At 34.8% G+C, this 22571-nt stretch overlaps 1 protein-coding gene and 1 non-coding gene across 9 annotated transcripts in view; both read left to right on the forward strand.

The window, feature by feature from the left end:
- The window catches only part of GALNT13 (polypeptide N-acetylgalactosaminyltransferase 13), a 594089-nt gene that overhangs the window by 461614 nt on the left and 109904 nt on the right, over positions 1-22571 (forward strand). The window lies entirely within an intron of this gene.
- LOC146395923 (U6 spliceosomal RNA) lies at positions 11771-11881 on the forward strand. Its single transcript, XR_014830680.1, has one exon. It is a non-coding gene; the product is annotated as a U6 spliceosomal RNA (small nuclear RNA).

The following is a 22571-nucleotide window of genomic DNA, read 5'->3' on the forward strand; positions in this document are numbered from 1 at the left end:
AGGATCTGGTGTTGCCACAGATTGCAGCATATTGCACAAATGTGGCTTGGATCCAGTGTTGCCTTGGCTGAGACATAGGCAAAGAGCTGCAGCTCTGACTCAACCCCTACCCCAGGAACTTCCATATGCTGCAGGTGTGCCTGTAAAAAGAAAAGAAAAAAAAATAAGTTTGCTTTATGTTTATTTCCCCTTTCGCTTTTGTAAAATCAATTCTTGCTTTTTGCTCATTTTTTTTTATCAGAGCCTTAGTGTATTTAGAAATTTTATGTGAGCACATACTATACAAAGATAATAACCCATAATTTCTCACATTTGTTATCAATATAACAGTTTATTCCAAATGTCCTTTTTGTTCTTATTTTGGTAATGGGTATTTTAAAGATCTGATTTTTAAAGTTTTATGTAGTCAAACCTGCAATTATTTTTTGTCATTTTTTTCTGTATCTTTTCTACTTTTTAAGTCATTCATCTTTCAGTGGTTTAACCAATTATTGTCAAGTTTGATATCTCCATGCCAATCAGTTGCCTACATATTTTGTTTGTTCTTAACTTTGTTGATAGTATTGAAGCTAATAGAATTAAGAGGTTATATTCTCAGACAAGATACATGGAAGAGAAATGTGTAGTCTTCAATTCTGTCCAACTGAAATGATGGACAGAGGTTGTAGCCATAGATTACCAATAAAGGCAAAAGGGACTAGCCAAGTACTACAGTAAGGTACTTGGCAAATGTGACCTTATATTCTCCACAGCTCTCAGAAGTAGGTATTATTCTTATTTAGAGGAAGCAACTTAGGCCATGAAGAGACTAAGTACAGTGGTAAAATCATATAGTCAGAAATCACTGGAGAAGTTCTCCTGTGGAGCAGCAGGTTAAGGATCCGGCATTGTTACTGCAGTGGCTTAGGTTGCTGCTGTGGGGCAGGTTCTATCCCTGGCCCAGGAACTTCCACATGCCATGGGTGTGTCAAAAAAGAGAGAGCAAAAGCAAGCAGGCAAGCAAGCAGGCAGGCAGGCAGGCGGGTGGGCAGATGAGCGAGCGAGAGAGAGAGAAAGAAAAGAAAGAAAGAGAAAGAAAAAAGGAAGGAAAGAAAGAAAAAGAAAGAAAGAGAAAGAAAGCAGGAAGGAAGGAGAGAGAGAGAGAAAGAAGAAAGAAAGAAAAAAAAAGAAAAAGAAAGAAAGAAAGAAAGGAAGGAAGAAAGGAAGGAAGAAAGAAAGAGAAAGGGAAAGGAAAGGAAAGGAAGGAAGGAAGGAAAAGAAAGAAAATAAATCAGCGGAGCTGGCTCCCTAATCTAGTTCCAACAGGCTCAGAATTGGTGTTCTCTTCACCAAACTGGTATTTCTGAGGTCACTTAACTTGTGAGGACTTTCTATTTACCCAGTATCTTCATGTTAATAGTAATGAGTCAGCAATAGCTAATAATTGATCCTTCCTCCAACTCTGCTGGAGACTTGCCAGGGTTTATCTTATTTAATTTGGACCATAGTATAGAGAGTGATATATCTCTATTACAAAGATGAGGAAACAGATACTCAATGTACCAGACTTAGGAAGTATTAGAGGCTGATTGCCTTGGTCTTGTTCCTAAGCCTTGATCCTTAACCACTCTATAATCCTACTTCATACTACTCTACTTGACTGCTGTTTCTTACTTAAATGAATTCCCAGTCATTTGAGAGTGGAAAAAAATCTACTTTTAGGAATTGTTGCCCAAATAATTTTTTAAGCATATTTGTTTGGTTAGGCATTCTTAATATATTCACTGCCAATTTAATGGTGTTAGTAGTGCTTAATAGTTTCACAGTGTTAAAATGTGCTTCCTTTGTTTGCTTGTTTTTTAAGTGTATTTCTACCAGGCAGAATTTATAAGCAAGAGGGAAAAAACACCCACACAAGTGTTAGGTTTCCTAGCATGTCTTAGAGCTCCTTTGAAAAACAGTGTGCATTCCCTCTTCACAGGAGAGTTGACCCTGAAGTCTGTCATATTCATAACAAAGCCACGGCATCTATTTCATGTTTGGGCCTGGCCTGTCTCTGATGTGCTGTGAGTTGCCTCCTAACCATGTGTCCTGCAGGGAAATCTATTTGAGGTAGTCCCAATACCATTTTATACTAGACAGTAGGAAAGCCTTCACAAAGCAGTCCCTCACACTTTTATTCTGCAAGGTCTTGGAAATGCACTTGAATATCTGTCTCTCTGGAGTCTGCACATTATTCAGAGGTAAGCATTAAGGATGAAAACAGCAGAGCCAGAATCAGAGCCTTTCCAAAACTTTTTAAAGGATCACAGAAATGAAAAGACTAGTGGATTCATTCTAATAATTCTGCCTTTGTTTTTCACTAAATTTTTGAAATAAATACTCTGATTTCAAGATTACCACTCTTGTAGGATCATTAAAACACTTTAGATACCTAATCATTTGAATAATAATATTTGAAAATATGATAACAAATTATACTTGTTCTGTTAATCAAATGCAATGCTGGATAATTGGATTGTTTACATGAACAATCATCAGCAAACAGGTTTGTATAATCCAACAAAAGAGCCACAAAGTGGGAATCAAAAGATCTCCATTTAATTATCAACGTCAATGATCAAACACATAAACGAGGGAACAAGTCACTGGATTTATCCTGTTACTATTTCCTATCCATTAAATATGGATAAAATACAGTCATCTTATCTTGGCTACAGAAACATCACAAGGATCACGTAAAATACTATGCAAAATAATATAAAGCATTTTTACCAAAAGGGACTGACTTCTAGGTTTTTCTCCTCCTTGGCCAAAATATAGATGAATAGGATAAAAGGAATGTTTTTGTGTGTTTTTTGTTTTTGTCTTTTTAGGGCCACACCCACGGCATATGGAGGTTTCCAGGCTAAGGGTTGAATTGGAGCTGTTGCTGCCAGCCTATGCCACAGCCACAGCAAGGCAGGATCTGAGCCGCATCTGTGACCTACACCACAGCTCCCAGCCAAATCGAACCTGCAACCTCATGGTTCCTAGTTGGATTCATTTCCGCTGTGTCACAATGGGAACTCCTAAATGTTTTTAATTATAAGTATTTACTTTAAAAATGGAAGAAATAAAAATGTTCTTTGCCTAAAATCAAATTATTCACAAATAGGTCTGTGCTAGAACCAACATTTAAAGCTATCACAAGTCACGTTTTAGGATGTGGCTGATCATGGATCAATTTACTGTGAAATCATTCACATTGGTAAAGATCTGAGAATTGATGTAAATCCAAGCCCTAGGGTGACACAGGTGCAGAGAAAGAAGCCAGGAGGGAAGGAGATGTGTATGTCCAGAAACTGATGCCAGGAAGTTCCAATCTAGCAAATAGACTTAATGTCCTAAATCTATGGACACTAGTCAGTCATCTAGATCTAAAGGCAACATAAAATGGATCCAGTGTTAAATAACCTTAAGTCTTTCCATGACTACATAGCACAATGATGCTGAGTGAAAATCAGAAGGAGGACCATGCCAGTAGAGTCTGCTCGAAATATCCAGGCTCTGCTCGCTAAACTGTGTGCTGAAATAGGTATCATTTCTCTTAGGTGTTGCTAAAAAGGGGAAACTCAGTAGCTAGAGCCTCTGAGATTTAAGGACAAAAGAATAAAGTAGGAACAACTGTATTAAAAATAGACCATTAATTTAGAACCAGAATAGCAGCAAGGGTGACTTTTATTTGTTCATTTGTTCATTAAAAAATATTCATTAATTCCCTACTATGAACCAATGAACATACTAGTTTCAGGAATGTAGAAATAAAGGACACAGGTACCTTTATATAATCATATTCTGGTTAGGACACATGTAGGCAAACAGACAGGGAATAGCATTATGTGGCAGGTGACACAAGACAAGTGGGGTTGAGACAATGGCTTATCAGAAAACTTCATCCTTGCATAATGTCTTAAATGGCATGTAGAAACTAGCGGTTCTACTTCAAGCTTCAAAAAGAATATTTAAGAGGAAGAGTGTGTGTGTGTGTGTGTGTGTGTGTGTGTGTGTGTGTGTGTGTGTGTGTGTGTGTGAAAGCATGCCTTATTGGAATAAATACTCTGTTATTCCTTAAGATTAAGATGTGTGTATGGGAAATGGAGTTGGATCTGGAGGTGGTAATCAGAATTTGAGACTAAAGAGAAGGGAAATTTACAGTTTCATGAAGGTCCATGCATGCCCCATAAAGAGCTCTAGTCTTTATCATGAAGAACAAAGGGAGGCATCGAAGGACTTTAAACCACAGGAATGACTTAGCACAGTTTTCATTCTGATTCAGTCTAAGCATTAATGGCAAGGTCATGTAAAATCTTTTGGAAATGATGTAAACATAGCATTATTCTTTGGAAAGAGCTCAGATTTAATAAAGCTGAAAAAATGCTTGGAGACATGATTTAGCATTATAATTTTTTTTTTTTTTTTGCATCTTGTGGTAGAAGTTTTCAGCTGTGATCTTCTAGATTTGAACTGAAATAAAAATTCAATAAAGACCAGAGCTCTATTTTATGGGAACGTTCCGTCCCTAGTACACAAATAAATCTCTTATAAGATCATATTGATCCATGCATCACTATCACAAGGAAAATATAGGTTCTAAACACTTTGATCAATAAAACAAGTAGTTTTATATAAAAGCAGATAAAAGGTAAAAATAAAATACGCATATTAATCAACCATAGAAACCATTAAAACTTCACCATAGTATTCATTTTTCTTTGAAGCAAAGAAACTATTTACTAAATGCACCGTCTTTCAGAAAGTCTAATTATTTCATGTGAAATTCTTCATTTCAGTTCTTTGAGGAAATTTCATACTTTTTTCAGTGGTGTTTGACAATAATAATACAAAGCTGGTTTACTTATTGTTTCAATTTAAGGTGTATTTACACAAGTTTACTTGGTTGCAAGCATTATAACATGCTATGAAATATCACTACCCCTTTTAGCAAATGAATAGATTGAAGCCCAGGCAGGATCAGAGACTTGCCTAGTATGGCTCACTGTACCCGCTTCAAGCTCAGGTAAGTCAGCCAGCCTTTCCTGTGCTTTAATAACCAATGAAGTGAAACATGGGTGTATCATTGCCACTGCCTGCCCCACAGCTCTACCCAACCTGCTCCTCTTCTGGACCAGTTCCTCTCTAACTTTGTACCAATTTGGTTTTCCCTAAAATGTGTCTTTGAGTCTCAGGTAAATGAAATGGGTGTTTACTTTTACAGTGTCTGAAAAGTAAAACGTGCAGCCTTCAGGTCAACAAATACTATTTATTGAATGCTCATTAATACTCTGAGACATAGTTCCAAATGCTATCCATGCATTATCTCATTTAAGGCTCATAATCCATGAGGTAGGTCTTTTAATTTTTCCCACTTTACAAATGAGAAATTAGGTTCAAAGAGGTGGAAGAACTTCTGATCGTCTGCCACATGGGATGTGGTGATGCAAAGCCTGAATTGAGTCCGGGTCAGTCTGACTCAAGTCACATCCTTGCTAACACTGCATTCTCCCTCTCTTCCATGGTCGCAATCATAAGAATGATTTCTCAATCCTACCTACTTATGTTCCTTCTGTGTACCTACCAGTGTAGGGATATTTAGTGTCCCTCCTATTCAGTGTCTCCACTTGTTCTCCTCCATCTCTGCCTACTAAAGCTTATTTAGCCTCCCTGGGCACTCTGAGAATGTGACAAGTCCTGTGCAAAGTCTTTTAGCTGCTTCTCTGAGCAGCATCCATTTGTCTTGGTAGGATCTTATTTATGTTCTCTCTGCTTCCCTGGCAACTAGAGACTAACTTTGAATGACAGCTACTCCAGAATGAGTTTTGGCCTTTTTCCTCTGTAAATGGGTAATTTTCTTGCATAAAGTCATAGAAAGATCATGAGTTTTGAATTACATTGGTCCAGTTTCAAACATCAACTCAGCCATTTACTAATTGTGCAACTTTCCCCAAGTGATTTAAACCTCTTTGAGCTTAATTTTAACATCTGTATAATGGATATTATATATCTCATCATCTTATTGTCAATTCAAATAAAATAATGAATATAGAGGACATTAGCATAGTAGTCCCTAAATAATTAGCCTTCAATAAGCCCTTCTTGTTATAATTCTTAACCCTAGATCTTTACCAATTCTCTGTTCTCTACTCTGGCTCTGCCATGTCTAGGTTCCTATATTTGAATACTAGTGTTTTCTATTCTTGGGACTCCCCATTGGTTTCTATGATACCAATTCCCTACCTATATGGATCTCTGCTGTAGTCTTTCTTAGACAGAAATGAGACTGGAATTATTGATTGGAATTTAATAATAATTATATAATTACTAACTTCTGTGGACTGATTTTGAATCTACAAACTGTTAAACTTAGTCCTCACTCATCTGTCAGTAGAATTATCCACTCCAGGCTTGTACCCTTATTGAGCTCCATGTTTTGCATGGCAAAAGCTCAGGTTACTTGTAGATATAGATACAGATATATAGATATAGATATAGTGTGTACTATGTACTGTTGGATTTGCCGTCTTGTTTGGTACTTTCAATAAATCAGCTGAGGACTTGTAACAGGTCAGATGAAGAAATGAAGACCTGCCTTTTAAAAATAATACTTAATGGAACCCTATGAAATTGCTGATATTGAACATTTTTGACCAACACAAATAACCATTTCTTATGAGTCAATCTAATACTCTCTTAAACTATGCAGGATGTCAATTCTTTTTCTTGGTTCTTGACATGCATCAGCACAGGTACATGTAAATGTCATGCTTCATTCTGATGTTACGGTATTTGCCATACTGAGATGAGAAAAGCAATATTTAAGCTTTCTCTTTGGCACGAAGCATGAGATTCCAAAGGATAGATGCTGTCTTGACATCATCAGCTGCACAACATGAAACCCTCCTCAGCTTATTGCTTCTCTTCTAAAATTTACAAAGCTAAATTCCTGGTCATACTTGGAACTTTGCCTGGATGTCCTTACCTAGTCTTGTAAGCATTAATGCTTCTTCTGTTAATGTGTCCTATATGAAAAGGATTTGTAACTTTGTTTTAACTATAAACACAGTATTGACCAATATATCCTTCTTCTCATAGTAATTGGCACATTGCAACTACTTAATAAATCTTTATGTGAATTGATAAATTAAATAACTTAATCAAGTACTACTTAATGAGTAGCACATTAAACATTTATTAGGTAAAATAATTTCATATACATTCTGTTGTTAAAAATAGGTACCCGGGGGGTTCCCGTTGTGGCTCGGCAGGTTACAAACCCAAATAGTATCCATGAGGATGTGGATTTGATCCCTGGCCTCACTCAGTGGGTTTAGGATCTGGCATTGCCTTGAGCTGTGTGGTGTAGGTCACAGATGCTCCTTGGATCTGGCATTGTTGGGGCTGTGATGTAGAAGGGCAGCTGTAGCTCTGATTCAACCCCTAGCCTGGAAACTTCCATATGTTGCAGGTATGGCCCTAAAAAATAAATAAATAAATAAATAAATAATAGGTACCTGGAAGTGAATGATTTCTGAAATATATTCACTCTAAAATATTCTCTTGTATGAAATTAGCTAAATCATGTAACCAAAACATTAATATTCTCAAAACAGATAAAATAACGTACATCAATTAGACATTGTGCCTTAGGCACTTAATTTTTTTGTGTTTTTACTGATTCGTTTTATGAGCACTTCTTAGCACTACTAAACAATATTTTTGAGTGTCTCATAAGTTTTTTTCCTAAGTGCAAATAATTACAATTATTTTCTAATTAAATTCAAGGCTTACCTTTAAAATGAAAGAGAAAAGTCATTTTCCTATGAACATTCTTTCACTGAAGTTGTGATGAAAGACGCATAGACAAATACTACAAAAATACTGTTCATGCTTTAGTTTACAAAAACCACTGGGTTCCTCCAACCTTCTTTTGAGGATGTCATTATAGAATTTAAATGATTTCTAAAACCTTGTTGGTGAGTATGGTATTTGATGAGAAAACAAAGTTTTTAATGTCATTATCAAGCTAATTTTAATAATAATAGCACTATCCATATATTCTCCATATTGAGATAAAACACCCTAAATAATTTTGTTTTGTGGTAATATTTTATCATATATATATATTTAATGTCCTAGCAGTGATTTTTATCTGTCTACTATTGTATCTGTGGATAATATTGTATATTTTTTCCTCAAAATTTTATGAAAATTTTCAAATACACAGCAAAGTTGACAAAATTTTACAGAGAACAATTGTATATCTAACCACCTATATTCTGCTATTACCATTCTACTGTATACTTCCTTTATCACATACCCATCCATCAGCTCTCTAATAACCCATCTTTTTTTTTTTTTTTTTTGGTCTTTTTGCCATTTCTTGGGCTGCTCCCACAGCATATGGAGGTTCACAGGCTAGGGGTCAAATCGGAGCTGTAGCCACCGGCCTACACCAGAGCCACAGCAACGGGGGATCCAAGCCGTGTCTGTGACCCACACCACAGCTCACAGCAATGCCGGATCCTTAACCCACTGAGCAAGGCCAGGGATCGAACCCACAACCTCATGGTTCTTAGTCAGATTCATTAACCACTGAGCCACGATGGGAACTCCCAACCCATCTATTTTTAATCAACTTCAAAGTAAATTGAAGACATAGTACAATTGACATAAATACTTAAATTTAATACTGTAGGTAGAGAAATACTAAATACTCAATATTACTTAATATTTAATATTCAATATTTAATACTTAAATATTTAAAATCACAGAATACTTTTTTGTTGTTTTTAAATCTATGTATAGTTGATTCATAATATTGTGTTAATTTCTGCTTACAGCAAAGGGATTCAGTTATATATGTACTTTTAAAAAAATATTTTCCATTATGATTTATCATAGGACATTGAATACAGTTCTCTGTGCTATACAGTAGGATATTGTTTATTCCCTCCTTGTATAATAGCTTATATCTGCTAACCTCAACCTCCCACTTCATCCCATCCCCAATCCCCTCCCTATCTGCAGCTATAATTCTATTCTCTTTGAGTCTGTTTCTGTTCTGTAAGGAGATTCATTTGTGTCATATTTTAGATTCCATATATGTGGTATCTCATGGTATTTGCCTTTTTTTTTTTTTTTTGACTTCACTTAGTATGAGACTCTAGTTGCATCCATGTTGCTACAAATGGCATTGCTTCATTCTTTTTATGGATGAGTAGTATTCCACTATATATATGTACCAAATCATCTTAATCCATTCAACTGTCAATGGACATTTAGGTTGTTTTCATGTCTTAGCTATTTTGAATAATGCTGCTATGAACATAGGACCGCATGCATCTTTTTGAATTATAGCTTTGTCTGGATATTCTTCCAGGAGTGGGATTGCTGGATCATAACTCTATCCTTTGTTTTCTGAGGAACCTCCATACTGTTCTCCCTAGTGGTTGCACCAGTGTATATTCCCATGAACAGTATAGGAGGGTTCCTTTTTCTCCATATCCAGCATTTGTTATTTGTAGACTGCTTAATGATGGGCATTCTCTCCAATGCAGGGTGGTACCTCATTGTAGTTTTGATTTGTACTTCTCTAATTATTAGTGAGATCACTTGTATGTCTTCTCTGAAGAAATGTCTATTTAGGTCTTCTGTTCGTTTTCAAGTGGCATGTTTTTGTTGTTGTTGTTGAATTGTATGAGTTGTGTGTCTGTTTTGAAAATCAAGCCCTTACTAATATTTTCATCATTTGCAAATATTCTCTCCCATTCTGTAGGTTGTCTTTCCATTTTATTTATACTTTAATGTATAAAAGCTTGTAAGTTGGGGTAGGTTCCATTTGTTCATTTTTATTTTTATTGCCTTGGGAGACTGATATAAGAAAACTTTGGTACAATTTATGTCAGAGAATGTTTTGCCTGTGATCTCATCTAGAAGGTTTATAGTGTCATATATTATGTTTAAGTTTTTAAACAATTTTGAGTTTGTTTTTGTGTATGGTTAGATGGTATATTCTAATTTCATTGATTTACATGCAAGTGTCTAGCTTTCCCAACTCCACTTGCTAAAGCGAATATCTTAATCTCATTGTATATTCTTAACTCCTTTGTCAAAGATTAATTACTGTATGTGTGTGGTTTTATTCTGGGGCTCCCTATTCTAATCCATTAATTCATATGTCTGTTTCTGTGCTAATATCATGCTGTTTTGATTTCTGTAGCTTTGTAGTATTGTCTGAAGTCTGGAAGGGTTATGCCTCTTCCTTTGTTCTTTTTCTTCAGTATTGCTTTGGAAATTATGGATCTTTTATATTTCCATATACATTTTAGGGCTATTTGTTCTTTTTCTGTGAAACACATCATGTATAATTTGATAGAGATGTCATTAAATCCATATATTGCTTTGGGTAGCATTGCCATTTTAACAATATTAATTTTTCCAATCCAAATGTGTGACATATCTTTCCCATTTCTTTGATTCACCATTAGTTTCCTTTTTGTTTTATAGTTATCAGCATATAAGTCTTTCAGATCCTTGGTGAGGTTTATACCTAAGTATTTTATTTTGGGGAATGCAATTTTAAAATGTATTCATTTTTACATTCTCTCATATTTCATTGTTAGTATAAAGAAATGTAACCAGTTTCAGCATGTTAATCTTGTATCTGGCTACTTGCTGAATTTGCTTAGTTTTAGTAGTTTTTGTATGGTATAAAAGCACTAAACACTTAAATAGCACCAACCAAAGTCAATATTTGTTTAGGGTTTTTTTGTTTTGTTTTGCTTTTGCTTTTTAGGACTGCACTTGTGGCATATGGAGGTTCCCAGGCTAGGGCTCTAATTGGAGCTACAGCTGCTGACCTACACCACAGTCACAACAACACGGGATGCAAGCCACATCTGTAACCTACATACACCACAGCTCATGGCAATGCCAGATCCTTAAGCCACTGAGAAAGGCCAGGGATCTTACCCACAACTTCATGGTTCCTAGTTGAATTTGTTTCTGCTGCATGAAGATGGGAACTCCTAAAGGTTTTTTTGAGGTAAAAATTACATACAATGAATTATAAATACCTTAAGTGTGTATTTCTGAGTCTTTGAAAATGTATACAATTGTATAAACCAAGACTATTCAAATTATAATACATTAATATCTCTCCTGAAAACTCCCCTTTACCTTTCTTTAAATCCCATCCTCCCAAAGTCAGCTATGACTGGTGCTTTTGAAACATGGATTAGTTTTGCTTGGTCTAGAATGTCATATAAGACAATATAAAAATAAATAAGGAGTTCCCATCATGGCTCAGCAAAGCCAGGGATCAAACCCCCATCCTCATGGATACTAAATGGTGTCTTAACCCACTTAGCCATGATGGGAACTTCAAAACCAGGTAGTTTAAATCTTCTAAACTGGTTCTTTTTCAAGACTGTGTTGGGTAGAGTAGGTCCTATTATTTTAATAGTCCATTCAAAAATAATTTGCTATTTTACACTGTTGGAAGGTATAGCAGGAACTGGCAAAGAATATTCACTTTGTATGAATACTTTTATAAAATAACTCAGTTTTTGTTTCTCTTAAGTGTCTATATATCTAAAAATTTAACTAGTTTTGTTATTAATCAATTGGACATCCTAGGAAAATTTAATGTTTCAAATATTTTCCTAGAAGGTAGCGATTCTTTAAAAGTTCCTAATAAGATACACTTCAATTATTTAAACATAATTCAAAGTAATAAAACATGTAAAGCTTGTGCTCACTTCAGCAGAACACATACAAAACTGGAATGATACAATGATACAGAGAAGATTAGAATGGTCCCTGAACATAGATGACTAAATTTGTGAAGAGTTCCATATATTTTTTAAAAAAATGTAAAACTTTTCAAAGATTGAATGTAACGTGATTTCTCTATAGGAATGGATACAAGAGATTTCTTATTACAGAGATGTAATGCTGATTCCTGAAATGTTCATGTGTGTCTGGGCTGTTTCTTATTCAGCTCTGTACTGTGATAACTCCTGAGATAACTAACTGTTGTCTATGGACTTAATAGTGAAAGTGAAAATAACTAACAAGGCCAATAAATTAATCTTCTTAGAGAAGATGCCATATATTCCTAATGAAGTTGATGGGAAAACCCAGGGTTTTGAATGAGACATGTTTAAATCTAGGTACCTGATAGATGTTTGGGATATGTCAGGGGGACTATAAATGAGGGCCCCAAATTCCTTGAACCTTCATCACTATGACAGATGTTGATAGTTTTAATCTTTTCTATTTCTTAGATACTGTGATTTTTGGCTCTCATTAGGCAAATGTAGTTTTTCTTAAACCATGTGACATGAATTGCAACTCTGTCACTGGTTCAAATTTGTCTTTAGGAAATATATTTCCAACTTTGGTGGATGACACTTCAGAATTTATATTACATATTGCAGTGCAATCAGTCTTTTAAAATCATATGTGAAATAATATATCTGAAAAACAAACATAAAACATATGATATAATAAAAGTTTATTATAGAACTGTGAAATGTTTGTTCATTTTTATTATTGCTGATATGCTTAAGTGATAACCACAGTGTTTATTTATAAATGTAATAATAAAATCTCACAGCATCCACAAGACAGCTTTTAGTCTGAGTGACTGCATTAAAATGAGTATTTTCTTCAAGCAAAATTATTTCATAATGTTCTAGAATGTTAGACACTATGTTCTAGGGTTAAATTGTCTTTGATAATGGACTCCGAGGTCACATTTTCACCTTGCTACCAGCAGACCAAAGAAAGTATTTAAAATTTCCCTGGTTAGTGATAAGAGTCTTTCTGCCTTTCTTCCTGCCAGTATCTTTCATTGCCAGTTGTTCTTACTGGGAATAGAATAAGATTGTTTCTCAAATATTCCTGTTTATCATCACTTTCCCCTTGGAATTAAAATGGTTTCAGATATCTCAACTGAACTTCACTGAGGTCTGATATTGTTCACTAAATCTCTACTAAACACAATTTCTAATTTCTCTTTGATCATCATTCAATTATTATTTGTGAGCAAATCTTCTCAGAATTGGTTTAAAACCTGTTTGCTTTGTTTTCGACAAGGTTATCTACAGATTTTCCCATTAGCTTTCTGCTATTAAGTAAATTTAACTGCTATTAAGTAGATTTTTCTTAGCAGTCTTTGGGAGTAAATGAAGAAATGTGTCTCTGGTCTATTATTCTGATTTTCTGAACTCAGACTCTAAAATTCTGTATGTCACTTAAGGCCCTGAAAATTGCGAGTTTTCAGTCTGTTTAGATTAGATTTTTGTGAGAAATCTAGACCCATGGGAAAAGTGCTTTTTAATCAGTTCTTGAAATCAATAATGCAATAAAGCAATACAACAGAAATAAGTTCTTTTGAGGAAATTTTATAGGGTAGGTATCATGGAGTATTCTAACTCATTTCATATTTATGTAAGATATTCTATCACTTAACACTAAACTATTTTATATAGGAAACCTCATCACTGGTATGACTTTTGGTAAATAAACACTCTTCTCAATTTTATATGTATAATATATTCCACTTTAAATCAGTGTTTTCCAAGCCTCTGTCCTTAATTTATCTCTTTTATTACTTTTGCCATATCCTAATCTATACTTATTTTTAAATTTATTTTAAATCTCCTCATAACTGAGCCTTAAAAACTTACCTATTAAGATGTAGATTGGTATGCATATACCACCTACAAGACTTATTTTTTCCACTAGTGGTACATGTATCTCTGTTTATGAAAAGCTTTTGGTAGTCTTAAATGATCTATATATTTGACAATATCTGTTTTTATTAACCTGGAGGCTGACTGAAAGTAAAGAAAGGTGTGGAGACCTAGACAGTATGTTGAAAAGAACATTGTACTGGAAATTAGATAAATTGGATCTACCTTCTAATTGCCTTTATATATTTTTTGAAATACAGTTTTGAGTATGTATTTTTCTTAGTCCAAGTCAATTGTTTAATTTCCATATTAAAAGTATAAACTGACCTCTAAGATTCTTCCTAGCTTTTAACTCTATGGGAGAGTAAAACATGTGTCATAACACTCTTGCTTTATTTTTGGCAATGCATTTTCTACCATTAGTATTTTTTGTTCTTCTTGTATTACTGATAAGAGTGCTAGCTTTGGCTTAATAATCCATCTGAATTCTTGTAAGCTTATTAGAGTTTACTGTCAACCTTGGGATCCCAAGTCTATTTCTGGTTTCTCATTTGGCTACATGTTCAAGGTAGGAAGTAGGCTGCTTCTGATATTTAATGAATGCAGGTTCTTTAGTTAGCTGAGTTTAGTCACTCTCAGGAGGCAATTATGAGACACTGTGCTTTGGTGAAGAATATTTGGAGAAAAACTGGACTTTATATTGTCTGTAACATTGGGCAACCTTTTTAAATACTCTAGTCTTCCATGTTCCCACCTGTAACAAAGATACATTTTGGGATAGTTGGTCATTCAGTGGGATGGTCAGGACACTTTCTAAGGCCCCAATATCAGTCACATTTGATATTCAGGTGGAGTGATGGCAGAAGGAGGAAGATTTCATCTGTCTTTTAGTATGTGCCATATAAAGGATAAAAAATGACAGTATGCAGCTCTGTTATATTCAAATGGGCCTCATAAAGTAGACTGCTAATTAAATGACTAAAATTTATTACAAATATTTTAACTTTTTAAATGTGAATTTACCTATTATCCTTTGATCTGCCAAAATGAGGTTCCAACTTAACCTCAATGAATTTTGAGTATATCTGAGCTTTGAGTGGGCTAATACCCTTACCAACTGAAAATATTTCTGTAAGATGTGAATGTTTTTGCATATTGCTAAGGAATACTTGACTTCTTAAAATCATTCTCTGATGTACTGTGCTCTGACACAAATTATATGATGTTCTAAATATATGCATTAAAAGAAAGAAAGATACTCTTTCAAACAGCAAGTTTTGCTACCATGGAACAGTGATCCAGTTATCTTTGATATTATTTTTCATTCCTCATTTCTTTTAGAGGATCATTCCTTTTTAAAAAATCTGTGATTTTTTTTTATAAGTTAATCTATTTTAGTTAAATTTTGGTATGTTAAAAGTGTTTTTCTCTATTCTTCATTATGTGACCCCAAAATTGGTTATCTTTTACTAGACACTTTGATTAAAGATAGAAAACTGAGAGGTCACTTATAATGCTAAGCCAATTCTATATGCATCCATAGAGTTATGTTCACTTTTATGTAAAACTTTATAGTGCCTTGAAATATTAAAAAAAATTCTAGGTTCAAAATCACTTAATTCAACATTTTCATGCAATATAACAACCTATTAAAAACAATGGGAAAAGGTTAAACAAGACTGTAAGTAAGAATCATAACTGGTGCTATTTTGATTTTATTTACTTGCTTTTTTTTTCTTTTCAGGATTAAAAAAAAATTTTACCTTTTTAAAAATATATGCTCATTTGCTTATTTGAGTCTCAAATTTGTGTGAACTTTTAGCAAAGGGCTTGCCCATTTTCTTTGCATTGTTCCAGTTTTATACATCTAACTTTAATACTTAGATACCTGCCAAGAGCAATCTTTCAGCATTTTTAAGTCTACAAGAAGCTACAATGAAAGAAATGCGTGGCCTGCATTGATGGTACTATAAATTTTTTAACTCACTGAAATTCACTAAAAACAGAACCTATTTTCAGCCATTCCTTGTTCAGCCTACATTCCTTGCCTGAATAACTGTAATAAAATGGGACAAAACAAATTTTGATGGGCAATTTCATCGCAGCCCATCTGTTCGGTTGTGCTGTGAGGCAGAAACCTGGGCTGTTCTGTCTGCTGCTTTTAAGCTTGCCTTACTAAAGTGTGGAGAATCAGAATGACAAGGTACTGCATTTATTTCTATTTCTATTGCTGTTGATTGACTCTTCTTCCCACCTTTCACAGTGGCACTGAGGCAGCAATCAGATAGCTGGTGGTACCAGAGATGAGAGCTCAAATGGAGTTGGAACTAGATTAGGTATTCTGTTCAAGGAGGTCTTGAACACAGAGCATGAGTGGGATGAATTCAAACTATAATCCGCTAGGGAAGACTAAGATTCAAACACTAGAGAGACTGATGATATACTCCAAGTTCAAATGACAAGGGGGATAATTACAGAGCCAAGCATGAGCAGGTGGGCAGAGACTAGATTAGCACTGGAGCTGATCATAATCCAGCAAAGAGGACTGATGTCCAGAGCCATGGTGGCTAGAACTACTGTTTACCAACTGGAGGGTTCCTAGGATGAAAAGATCATGAAAATGTTGACAACTGCCTCAGTGTTTGAGGACTAAAACTAGGCAAAGTTGAGACTCAGGACTTTCTCCTTACTTTCCTGGTGAAATGCCTCAAGTATTCTGCTTCATTTGACAAACTAAAGGGAGACAATCTGCTTGTGATTCATGGGTCACTTGTTCTTTCTCCAGAATGGCCTTGCACATTTTATTTTATTTTATTTGAATGTAAACACAATTACTGAGCAGTAAATAATGATTTTCCCTACCCATTGATTACTGAGTGCATGTTGATGCTAGAGATGCATTGATTTATACAAACCCAGCTTAAAATGGAGCAGATGGGTATGTAAAGGTTTACTCAAAATCAATGTGAATTAGATTGCTGCTCCTCAGTAAAACGTATTGTAAGTTAGAATGGCTATTTTCTTAAACCTAATGTGATAGACTGCTGTCTGAAGCAATCTGTTAAGGTAGACTGACTCAAAATGTACCCCTTGATCTCAAAAATCAGCATTGCAAAAGAAGCATATGATTTAATTAGCAGAGGTATAAATATCAGATGAGGGGACCATATTGTATCTCTGCAAGTGGAGTTAATGAATTTTAGCAAATCTCTGAAAAAAAAATGCTTGGCAATAAATCTTATAAAAAAGAAAGATGATTTTTTTTTCATTATACAGTATTACATTGACTACTTTTCTTCCTAAATTGAGTGTTTTCAAATATTCATATATGCATATGTTATATTAGTTTAATCATTGTACTATTCTGAATGCAAGAGTACTGATTAGATGGCTTCATTAAAGGAAAATCATTAACATTTATGTCCTTGGTCACTGGTGTTGCTTACAATGTAATAAACAAAAACAAAAAAAGATAATCTGTATACAGTCCATTGGCTCTCTTATCAGGCACTTCTTTCCTTTCACATAAGAAAGGTCTAACCATTCACATTCCTGAATATCCAAATATAGGCTATTCTTTGTCCAGATCTTTTTCCTAGCTAGATCTTGACGGTTTTGAAAGCCTAGGCAGGAGAGGAAGTTGCCAGAGGGAGTTCAACAGACAAGGTTTTAACCCAGAAAACAAACAAACAAAAATTCTAAAATGATTGTAGATTTTGGGTTTTCTACTGGATATACACACCGGATGTATTGTGAGCAGGATATTGGGAATGCATTGGAAATTAAGAAACCAGCAACTTAAAAAAATCTTGTGTGATAACAGCAGTGATATACAGTGCTATATCAAAAACTCACAGTAACTGCAAATCAAATACACAATACAAACATACACACAAAAAGTAATCTAAAACAACACTAAAGATAGCCATCAAACCACAGGAGAACAAAAGAGGAAGGGAAGAAAAAAGACCCACAAAAACAAATCCAAAACAACAAAATGGCAATAAGTACATACTTATCAAGAATTACCTTAAACGTAAATGGATTAAATGCTTTGACCAAAAGACAAGGACTAACGGAATGGATACAAAAGCAAGACATGTCCATGTGCTGTCTACAGAGACCCACTTTAGATCTAGGAACATATATAGACTGAAAATGAGGGGATGGAAAATGGTATTCTGTGAAAATGGAAAAAAAAAAAAGCTGGAGTAGCAATACTCATATCTAACAAAATAGACTTCAAAATAGATACTGGTACAAAACACGAAGAAGGAAACTACATAACGATCAATGAATCAATTTGAGAAGAAGCTTATAACAACTGTAAATATATATATGCACATAACATAGGAGTACCTCACTATATGTCAACTGCTAAAAGCCACTAAAGGAGAAATTGACAATAACACAATAATAGTGGGGAAAGTTAACACCTAACTTACAGCAATAGAAAGATTATCCAGACAGAAAAGCAATAAGGAAACATAGGCCTTAAATGACATATTAGACCAGATGGACTTAATTGATATTTATAGAATATTCTATCTGAAATCAGCAGAATATATTTTCTTCCCAAGTGACTATTGCACATTTTCCAGGATAGTTCACATGTGGGACCAAAAATCAAGCCTTGGTATATTTTTAAAAACTGAAATTTTATCAAGCATCTTTTTTCTGACCTCAATACTATGAGATTGGAAATCGATTACAAGAAAAAAAAATGTGAAAAACACAAACATGGAGGATAAACAATATTATACTAAACAACCAATGGATCATGGAAGAAATGAAAAAGGAAAGCAAAAAATACCTAGAGACAAATGACACTGAAAATATGATGATCTAAAACCTATAGGATACAGCAAAATCAGTTCTAAGAGGGAAATTTATTCCAATACAGTCTTATCCCACGAACTAGAAAAATCTCAAACAACCTAACTTTACGCCTAAAGCAACTAGAGAAACAAAGATAAACAAAACCCAAAGTTAGTAAAGGAAAGAAATCATAAAGATCAGAGCAGAAATAAATAGGGATGAAGAAAACAATAGAAAATAAAAACTGGTTCTTTGCAAAGATCAGCTAAATTGATAAAACTTTATCCAGACTCATCAAGTAAAAAAGGGAGAGGGCTCAGATCAATAAAATTAGAAATGATAGGGAGTTCCCATTGTGGCTCAGTGGTAACGAACCTGACTAGGATCTATGAGGATGCAGTTCAATCCCTGGCCTCACTCACTGCGTTAAGGATCTGGCATTGCCATGAGCTGTGGTGTAGATCACAGATGCAGCTCAAACCCTAAGTTGCTGTGGTTGTGGAATGGCCTGACAGCTGTAGCTCTGATTCAGCCCCTAGTCTGGGAACTTCCATATGCCCACAAGTAAGGCCCTAAAAAGCCAAAATAAATAAATTAATTTAAAAAAATGTTACATTAAACATCACAGGCAGGAATACAAAAACTCATAAGAGACTACTACAAGCAATGATATGCTAATAAAATGGACAACCTAGAGGAAATGGACAGATTCTTACACAGTGTAATCTTCCATGACTGAACCAGGAAGAAATAGAAATTATGAAAACACCAATCACAATTACTGAAATTGAAACTGTGATTTAAAAACTTCTAATAAACAAAAGTCCAGGACCAGATGGCTTCACAGGCAAATTCTATCAAATATTTAGAGGGGAGTTAACACCTATCATTCTGAAACTATTCCAAAAAAAAACTGCAAGGAAGGAACACTCCAAGTTCATTCTATGAGGCCACCATTACCCTGATACCAAAACCAGACAAAGATACCACAAAAACAGAAAATTACAGGGCAATATCACTAATATAAGAAAAAATACCTCAACAAAATACTAGCAAAATTCAACAATACATTAAAGGGATCATATACCATGATCAAGTGGGATTTATCCCAGAGGTGCAAGGACTTTTCAAAATCCACAAATCAAACAGTGTGATATGCTACATTTACAAACTGAAGAATAAAACCATATGGTCATCTCAAGAGATGCAGAAAAAGATTCTGACAAAATTCAACATGCATTTATGATAAAAACTCTTCACAAAGTGGGCATAGAGGGAACCTTCCTCACAATAATAAAGGCCACACAGAAGAAAGCCACACGTAACATCAGTATCAATGATGAAAAACTGAAAAAATTCCTGCTAAGATCAGGAACAAGACAAGGGTGTCCATTCTCACTATTTTTATTCAACACAAGATTTGGAAGTTCTAGCCACAGCAATTGGAGAAGAAGAATAAATAAATCGAATCCAAATTGGAAGAAAAGAAGTAAAATGTCACTGTTTGCAGATGGCATAATACTATACACAGAACATCCTAACAATGCTACCAGGAAACTACTAGTGCTCATCAATGAATTCAGTAGAATCACAGGATACAGAATTAATACACAGAAATTTCTTGCATTCCTATTTACTCACAACAAAAGGTGATTTGCAATAGAAATTAAGGAAGAAATGCCATTTACCATTCCATCAAAAAGAAAATAAAATACCAAGTTCCCATCGTGGCTTTGCAGCAATGAACCCAACTAGTATCCATGAGTATGTGGGTTCAATCCCTGGCCTTGCTCAGTGTGTTACGGATCTGGCGTTGCCATGAGCTGCAGTGTAGGTCACAGATGAGGCTTGGATCATGTGATGCTGTGTCTGTAGCATAGGCCAGCAGCTTTAGCTCAAATTTTACCCCTAGCATGGGAATAAACCTGCTTGAGGAGGCAAAAGCCCTGTACTCCAAACATTGTAAGATGCTGATGTGAAAGAAACTGAAGATGACACAAATGGATGGAAAGATATATCATGCTCTTGGATTGAAAGAATCATGAGTGTCAAAATGATTATACTACCCAAGGCAATCTACAGATTCAATGTAATCCCTCTCAAATTACCAATGGCATTTTTCACAGAACTAGAACAAAAAATTGTAAAATCTGTATGGAAACACAAGAGGCCCCAAATAGACAAAGCAATCTTGAAAAAGAAAAACAGCTGGAGGAATCAGGCTCCCTGGCTCCAGATTATACCATAAAGTACAGTCATCAGAAATGTATGGTACTGGCACAAAAACAGAAATGTAGATCAAGGGAACTTAACACAAAGCCCAGGCAAAACCTAAACAGCTATGGTCAATTAATCTAGGACAAAGGAGTCAAGAAACTATAGTAGGGAAAAGACAGTATCTTCAATAAGTAATGCAGGGAAAACTGGACAACTACATGTGACAGCATGAAATCAGAACAGTCTCTTAATACCATACACAAATTAACTCAACATGGATTAAAGACCACAATGTAAGACAAGATACTATAAAACTCATAGAGGAAAACATAGGCGGAATGTTTTCTGATGTAAATCAGCAATATCTCTTTGGATTCACCTCCTAGCGCAATAAAAATAAAAACAAATATAAACAAGTGGGACCTAATTAACTTAAAAGCTTTTGCACAGTAGAGAAAACAATTAAAAAAAAACTGAAAAGACAACCCACAGAATTGGAGAAAAACTTTGCAAATGATACAACCAATAAGGGCCCCATTTCCAAAATATACAAACAATTCATACAACTCAGCAGCAAAAAAAAAAAAAAAAATAAAAAAAAAACAAAAAAAACACCCAATTAAAAAATGGCCGGAAGATCTAAATAGATATCTCTGCAAAGAATACAAACAGATGACAAACAGACACATGAAAAAAACGCTCAACATCACTAATTATTAGAGAAATTCAAATCCAAACTACTGTGAGGTACCACTTCATATCAGTCAGAATGGCTATCGCTAACAAGTCAACAAATAACAAATGCTGGAGGGAGTGTGGAGAAAAGGGTACCCTCCTACACTGTTGGTGGGAATGTCAATTGGTACAACCACTATGGAAAATAATATGGAGGTACCTCAGAAAACTAAACATAGAAGTACAATATGATCCAGCAATCCCACTCCTGGGCATATATCCAGACAAAACGTTCCTTGGAAAAAATACATGCACTCCTATGTTCATTGAAGCACTATTCACAATAGCCAAAACATGGAAATAACCTAAATGTCCATTAACAGATGAATGGATTAAGAAGATGTGATATATATACACAATGGAATACTACTCAGTCATTTAAAAAGAACAAAATAATGCCATTTGCAGCACATGGATAGAATGAGAGACTCTCATACTAAGTGAAGTAAGTCAGAAATGAAAGACAGATACCATATAATATCACATATCTAGAATCTAATATATGGCACAAATGAACCAATCTACAGAAAAGAAACAAACTCATAGACCTGGGAAACAGACTTATAGTCGCCAAGGGGGAGGCAGGGGGAGTGGGATGGGCTGGGTGTTTGGGATTAGTAGATGCAAGCTGTTGTATTTGGAGTGGTAAGCAATGAGATCCTGCTGCATAGAACAGGGAATTTTATCTAGTCACTTGTGGTGGAACATGATGGAGGATAACACGAGAAAAAGAATGTGTGTGTGCATGTGCGTGTGTATATATGTGTGACTGGTCACTTTGCTGTGCAGCAGAAATTTTGACAGAACATTATAAATCAACTATAATAAAAAATAAAAATCTTCAAAAAAGAATTCTTATTTTTTAAAAAATGGGCAGATAATCTAAAAATACATTTCTCCAAAGAAAACATATGGATGTTTTCAAAAAGCACATGAAAAGGTGTTCAATATCACTAATTATTAGAGAAATGAAAATCAAAACTACAATTAAGTATTACCTCACACAGGTCAGAATGACCATCATCAATAAGTCTACAAACAACAAATGTTGGAAAGCGTGTGAAGAAAAGGGAACCCTCTTA

The sequence above is a fragment of the Sus scrofa genome, chromosome 15 (assembly GCF_054392235.1).
Source record: "Sus scrofa isolate SSC_HxYL_T2T_F1_AM1 chromosome 15, Sscrofa_HxYL_maternal_Yorkshire_Landrace_v2.0, whole genome shotgun sequence".
Taxonomy (NCBI): Eukaryota; Metazoa; Chordata; class Mammalia; order Artiodactyla; family Suidae; genus Sus; species Sus scrofa.